Here is a 7,445-nt window from a genome sequence, read left to right as displayed (position 1 = left end):
TGCTCGCAGAGAAAGCTTAGATGTCTTAAGGTAAAACAAGTGGCCTAAATAGCGAGCAGGCAACAGCACTGCCATAGTGATAGGCATGGCTCTCCCCGAGCCTGCCTTGTGAAGGGAAGCATGTTACACACCTGGTGTGCGAAGAAGAGAGAGGTAGCAATGGTTTTGCATCATGTCAAACAGCCCGGCTTCCTGACATCCAGTAGTTTTGATGACATCTTTGAGTTTGCTCTAGCAAATATTCACACATACAAGCTCTGCTGGAGACACAAGTAAATACTGGATTATGATGTTTAAATCTAAATTTGGAGACAATCTATTAATCATTTATTGCTGATACATGACTGAATTCTCTCTAGTAGGCATTGCCAGTTCCTTCATATCCCATGAGAAGTTTTCAGTACAATAAGCTGATAAAAAACTTTTGGCAGAAAATTCTGTCGGGAAATCAAGAATGCTACAAGCAAATTAATAACTGTGTTCAATTCTAACGATACATCCAATAGGGGAAATGATCTCTTGGGGGAAGAGAAAGGGGTAGTTTCCAACAGTACAACAGAGCATTTATTGTGACACTTCTGATGAGAGATATGGTTTTGTATGGGGTCTGGCTGAGGTGGAGTTAATTTTCCCCACGGCAGCCCTCAGAGTGCTGTGTTTTGTATTAGTAGCTAGAAAGGTGCTGATAACACCCCAGTGTTTTGGTTTCTGCTGAGCAGTGCTCGCACAGCACCAAGGCTGGCTCTCCAACATTTTTCCCCACCAGTAGGCTGAGGATGGGGAAAGTCTCAGGAGGGGACACAGCCAGGACAGCTGACCCAAACTGACCAAAGGGATATTCCATACCATATGACATCTGCTCAGAAATAAAAGCAAGGAGAACAGAGGGGGAAAGGGGGTATTCGTTATTTACGTTTGTCATCCGGGGTAATCGCTACGCACATACTGAAGCTCTGCTTCCTGGGAAGTGGCCAAACATCACCTGCTGATGGGAAGTAGAGAATAAATATTTTGTTCTTCTTTTGCTTCTGCACTCACAGCTTTGCTCTGCTTCTATTACACTGTCTTCTGTCTCAACCCACTAGTCTGGGGTTTTTGTTCCATCTTATTTTCTCCCCTCCCCATCCTGCTGAGGAGGGGCTTGGCAGGCACCTGACATTCAGGAAAAGTCAACCCACCACAGGTTTATATCTCTGAGGAAAATCAGAAGGGCTGAGGATCCAAATAGTTCCTGTGCTAAGGAAAACCCTAGATATTTGCCCTCTTTCTTAACCTCTGTTTTTCATAACACCAAACAGGAAATATACCTTCTAAATGCAGAACCCACTACCGAGTTTGTGCTCAGCAATGGAGTTAGGCTCTGCTAATTAACCCTTATGGGAGCTTTCATCACACTTTCACAGTTTAAAGTCAACAAATGTATTTCAGAATTCAATTGCATAATTCTGACATGGTTGCCCCAACACAGCAAGGAATATAAACATGTCCACAAACTGATCAGCATTTACATGATTTCAAGACTAGCCCTAGGGTGCCCTATAAGAAAAATATGCAACAGTCACTTATCAACGTGGATTTCATTAACAATGAAATCCTATGCAACAGTGGTTAAAGTCAGCCAAATCCTGGAAAGTTACATGAAGGATAAAATTTGACTACTTTTTTTTTTTTTTTTTCAGTCTCCCTGGCTGGATTTATAAACACTTGGTTACTCAAAGATTCTATACTTTCAAATAATCAGCTGAAGGAGGTTGAGAGTTAGTTTTAGAGATTGTTCCACAACAAGGCATCAGGACAGAATGGCTGTCCTGCTGAGACAGCTACAAGAGGAATGAATTTATATCATGCATTCTGACTGCATGCATTTGGCTATGTGTTACTAACAGTAGATTAATGAAATAAAACATATATAGGACTTGTTAATTAAAATGAATGCATAGTTCACATGCATCAACAGATAAATGTTTGCCCAAAGGAACATGAAGGACAGTAGAAGAGACAACAAATGCCAGACACCCCTCAGAGTCATAAAACAAAACAATTCCTTTGGCCTTACTTACGGAATCGGTTAGTGCCCAACTTCTGTCTCTCTTTTTCTTGTTAAAAGTGAAAAATCAGCAACATTTCTTTGTACTGTATCCTTGGGTGCTGATGGGAAGAAAGCCCTCAGTAAGGACCAGAGCCTCTGGCACCTTGCATGCCAGTTTCCTTCACCCAGGTTGCCTGCACCCACAGAGCCCTGGTACAGGACAAGGCAGGTGCATTCCACATACTGCTGCTCATGCAAGTACCTGGACCACGAGAGGGACCTGAATGCGGCATCAAGTCTCTTTTGTCCAGCAGCCTCCTGATTATCTGCTCCACCTGCCCCTGTAGGGTGGAAACAGGCATCAATGCAAAAGCCACAGCTGTGCTTAGCAGTGCTTAAAAGCTGTCTCCTGAGGGAGCTGCGTGCTGGTGGGTGGGGGTTGTTCCTTTCATTCTCTAATTTCCTGCTCAGGTCCCTACTCCCTGATTGCTACTAAATGTTTTTGCACCAAGCCATGCACTGACAGAATTCACCTACTTGCATGTCAGCCAGAAGAAAGCTGCTTTTTGTTTTCCACAGGCAGGAAGTTTTCCAGCATGTGTTTGTTGTTTAGGAGCAGGAGACATTCCAACCTGACCTAGCTAAGGCTAATGACTTAGGGATGTTTTCAAGTAGAGTAAGCAAGTACAACTCTGATAAATGCAACCCAAAGTGCTTATCTGCATTACTGAGATGCACAGAAGGGAAAGGGAATTGCTACAGAAATAGATGAGGGGAAAGAAGCAAAGACTCTTTATCATCAGTCCATCCAGGTTATCTACATCCTCGTAATTAAAGATAGTGCAGTAGTTTGAAGATGGTAGAATTGCAGAACAGAGCAGAAGCATAAGACTCAGGGGATTTTGACATACTCCAGATATGAGCAACAGTCTGGAAATAATATGATATTTTCTTTTTTTGCAAGTATTTTCAATCCTGTCTCCAATTCAGAGACACCTTCAGTAACACTTGACTTAATAGAACTTTTTCTGTATATTCACCAGAGGGCTGTGGTCAAAATGAACACAAGGCACAGAAATAGCTGTGTAAAATGGACTGCCCTGCACTGTGACTGATACTGTTGGTCAGTAGAAACTGGAAACTCTTAGCAGAGAAGTGAGCACTCCACAACAGAAGCCGTTCCTGAAGTGTTGACAACAGGAACTTTTAAACAACAACAGACCAGATAAATTCCTCATGGTAATGCCCTGACATAACATCGTGTTGCAGCAATGTTGCATCTGCCACAAGTCTCCGGGTTCATGGTGGCAATAAAATCAGCCACTATGCAAGCTGAAATGACACAAAAAATTCTATAAGAAACTATCTGTGAAATATGAAATGTTTAGAAATATATGGTAGTATAGTACCTTTGGCTTGTAAGTCTTAAACAATTACAACATTATCTCTTAAAATAGGATCTGCTTTGTAACAAGTTTTAGTTGCTTCTAGGACACTTTTCTTCTAAGAGCCTTCTGTAAAGGTAGTTATGGGAATACTGTGTTTAGCTCATTTATCTTGAATTTGGGTTGTTACGTAACACTGTTGTTACATAATCCTTATCAAAAAAGTTACCAAAGATCAACAGCATTTTAACCATTTCTTATGTAGATACTGGAATATTTTATCTTCATTTTAAACACTAGGTTATGTTACAACCTTTTACACAATAGCTGCTACAATGCAAAGTATCGACACAACCATCAGGGGCAAAACATCTGGTTTGTGTATTCTTGAAGTAAAATGCAATGAACCCCATGATGTATGGTTTTTAAAGAAAATTAATACAGCCAATACTAGATGAACCAACCACAAACACTAAACTAATGTCTGAAGTCCAAAGCAGGGTTAGCAGAAGTGAAGAAGGCAAAGCCTTGTGATTCTCTTGGGGGTGGCAGGGGCATGCAGGGGTAAAATGAGACTTCAGCACTTGGTAAAAACAAAGCAAATGAACCAAAAGGATGGACTGTGTCCCTCGACAGGTATACAGTATGGTTTGGTGACCATTACCCCAGGAAATAAGGTTCAAGTGAAAATTGAAGTTGAGCCTTTTACAGAGGTAGAGATCTGATCATTAAACCAGCACTTTTGTCCAGATGGACTCTCTCTTCAGCCTTATGAAATGAGCAATGGAAATTAATTATCTAATTCTGTACTTTGACAAATCATTATGTGTTGAAGGAAGCAATTGCTTCAAAAATATTATATTGTATAAATATTTTCCTGTATAACAAAATTGACCTTTATTTTCTTCCAGTGACCAAAGCAAAGCAGCAATTGTTTCCATGGTTTTCCTTAGGAGGACAATTGAGCACCTCGGGAAAGCAAGTTCTTCCAACAGCTGCTGACTTCAGATTTTGCAGCCTGTATGCCACTCTTGCTACTTTGTGCAGGATGTACAGCACACAAATGGGCGCACAAAGGTGCTTGCTTGGTCAATTATTAATTCCTCATATTTTAAACAGGAATACTACAGGCACAGTAGAGAGTGAACTGCCTGCTAGTTAGGAGAAAGCCAACAACTAGCGAGGTGACCCTGTGCCTCTTACCTAACAAATACCTGCAAGATCCTGCTACCTCCAACCAAAAGCAAGCCTCTAGCACCCAAGGTAAGCTTCTTGCCTTCAGGCTGACAGACAGTTGCTTCTCTGTACCCTTTGCCAGGATGGTGACAGCAGGGGAGGTTGACAGAACCCTGGAGGTGTACAGCCCTGAAGCCACAACAAGTTCTTAGCTCCTTCCCTGTCTGGCAGCAGAGTCTCTGCCCTGTGATTGCAGATCAGACTTCTGAGTGTCTCATCTGAGTGTCTATGCAGTGCTGGGGCACTCACCAACATCAGATCACCTCCCAAGGGCTTTACTCACCACCTGCCCATGAATCCACACCTCCAGAGGCAGGCACGGTCCTCGTTCAAATAGGGAAGAGTCATGGCGTGCCATCTGTGCACGTCATCAACCCCTTGGAGATCAACATATTGAAGTTACACACTTGGTCGGTAGCTACGATCTCCTGCACCTCCTTTGTCCTTTACCAAGTGAGGGTTTAATAAGGTTAGGCCATTTGGAGAGTGGGAGAGGAAGGGTAATTGAGCATTTGCAGCCAGAGCTACACTGTGTGCAGGTTATCTTTGATTAATTTTGCCTATTTTTCCTTCTCATTCCTGCAAAACATCTGCAGCCTTGTGAATTATCTCCAGACACAATCCATCTGTGGAAGTAAATTATCCCTACAGTCTGTGTATTTGTTTAATTGAGAATTTACTAGCTGCCTTCAGTGAGAGTCTTGTTTGGGTATTAGTTGCAAACTCCTCCATCCTGTAACACAGCTATCGCAACTGCAGTCTCCACTCTTGGTAGAGGTGATGGCCCAAGACAATGGCAATCAGCCAGGACACAGAAAGAAAACCCCCATCCCAACAGGAACACTGTGCAATGTGTTGAGTTCATGTCATGGCCTAACAAACATAAAGTAACTCAACACCAAACACACAGCCCCAGGCAATTAGCTTCTCTTTTCCAGGGAAAGCTTTATCTTCTAATCACATATAAACAGATAATAAATATTAAAACAGGATAGGGTAAAACCATCCAGTTCACAATACCTTCTTCTACAGACTTCAATAAAAAAAAAAACAAACAAAAACCTAAAACAAAACAGACACATTTCATCTTCAGGCAGCTCCTGTTCCACCCTTGGATGATCTGTTTGAGACTGTTAATGTCTTTTTTTGCTGGGGTCAGGGCAAAGCAAGGCCCCACTGCTACTTTTTCCCAATGTTTTATAGCATGTGATACTTTCCCTTTAACCAGCTGCCCAAGAAAATATGACTCTTCCCACTAAAAATTAATGAACAACAAAAGAGAAGCCCAGGCCAGTTGAGCGAATATCTTATCAAAATATTTCCAATGATGTTGTGGTGCTTCAGTAGACGGCATCCACTGCCAGGCTGAGCATGGATCCAGCAGAAGCAGCACAGGTCTGGAGCAGCTGCAGGTCTTGGCTTTGGGAACAAAAGCCTCATACCTTTTGCAAGACTAACACAAGTTCAGCAACCCGTCTCATTGCCTCCCTTTAAGTTTCAACCGAGAAAAAGTAGTATCTCCTTTTCTAAAGTATGTTCCTCCATCCTGTTCTGTTACGATTTTACAAAGTGAATTGAAATTTGGTTTTGGATGGAGAATATTTAACCCAGGTGGTGTTTACAGTGGGACATGCAGGTACGTCTCAGGCAGGATCATACACAAAGCAACCATTACAGCTTTGTCCCATCAGCCTTGTGGAGCTTTCAAAACCTGACAGAACAGCCTAACATTATATTCTTTTTGTTTTCTTCAAGACTGTTGCAATGTTCTACATAGATTGCCTGATATTATTGTAGCAAGAGGGGGAGAAAATATTAGCCCCCTGCAGCATTTAATTAGAAAATGACATTATCTGACACAGAACAGGCTCTTCCATCAGACAAGAAGGAACATAAGATCTGGGGATCAGCAGCTGTGCCAGTGAGGAGCTCCCCAGTTAGATTTATTGGCTGGCTACTGCATGATCTCCCCCGTTGCAGCAGCTCTTCCTTTTCTTTCTTTTCAGGTTCTTTCTGAACAATTTATGGAAAATTTTTAGACTGTTTAGTCTAGAAATTATGAAAAGGAATCAGTGGCTTTATAAGTTGTTAGGTTCCTTTTGACTCTTTTTGATAGACTATGGGAGTCAGTCAGAAGGTAATGCTTCTTACTGCTGCAGTGCCATGGTGCCAGGAAAAACATGGTCCAAAGATAAAGAAATATCATAATTAAAATGTGACATACCTGGGAATGCAAGAGACAGTGGAGATTGTCTCCAGCTGTAGTGCTGTGTTTTCCAACTGAAATACAAGTCAATATTTAATCATAGAATCATAGAATAGTTTGGTTGGAAAAGACTATTATGATCATCTAGTCCAACCACAAACCTAGTATTGCCATGTTCACCACTAAAGCATGTCCCCAAGTACCACATCTACACGTCCTTTAAATACCTCCAGGGATGGTGATTCTCCCACTTCCCTGGGCAGCCTGTTCCAATACTTAACAACCATTTCAGTGAAGAATTTTTTCCTAATATCCAGCCTAAACCTCTCCTGGCACAACTTAAGGCCATCCCCTCTTCTCCTATCACTCCTATCACTTGTTATTTGGGAGAAGAGACCAACACCCACCTCACTACACCCTCCTTTCAGGTACTTGTAGAGAGCAATAAGGTCCCCCCTCAGTCTCCTCTTCTCCAGACTAAGCAACCCCAGCTCCCTCAGCCACTTCTCCTAACACTTTTTCTCCGGGCCCTTCACCAGCTTGGTTGCCCTTCCCTGAACACGCTCCAGCAACTCAATGTCCTTCTTGT

The sequence above is a fragment of the Antrostomus carolinensis genome, unplaced genomic scaffold (genome assembly GCF_000700745.2).
Source record: "Antrostomus carolinensis isolate BGI_N321 unplaced genomic scaffold, ASM70074v2 scaffold2870, whole genome shotgun sequence".
In the NCBI taxonomy this organism is placed as follows: Eukaryota; Metazoa; Chordata; class Aves; order Caprimulgiformes; family Caprimulgidae; genus Antrostomus; species Antrostomus carolinensis.
Note: the sequence above shows the minus strand (reverse complement) of the source record.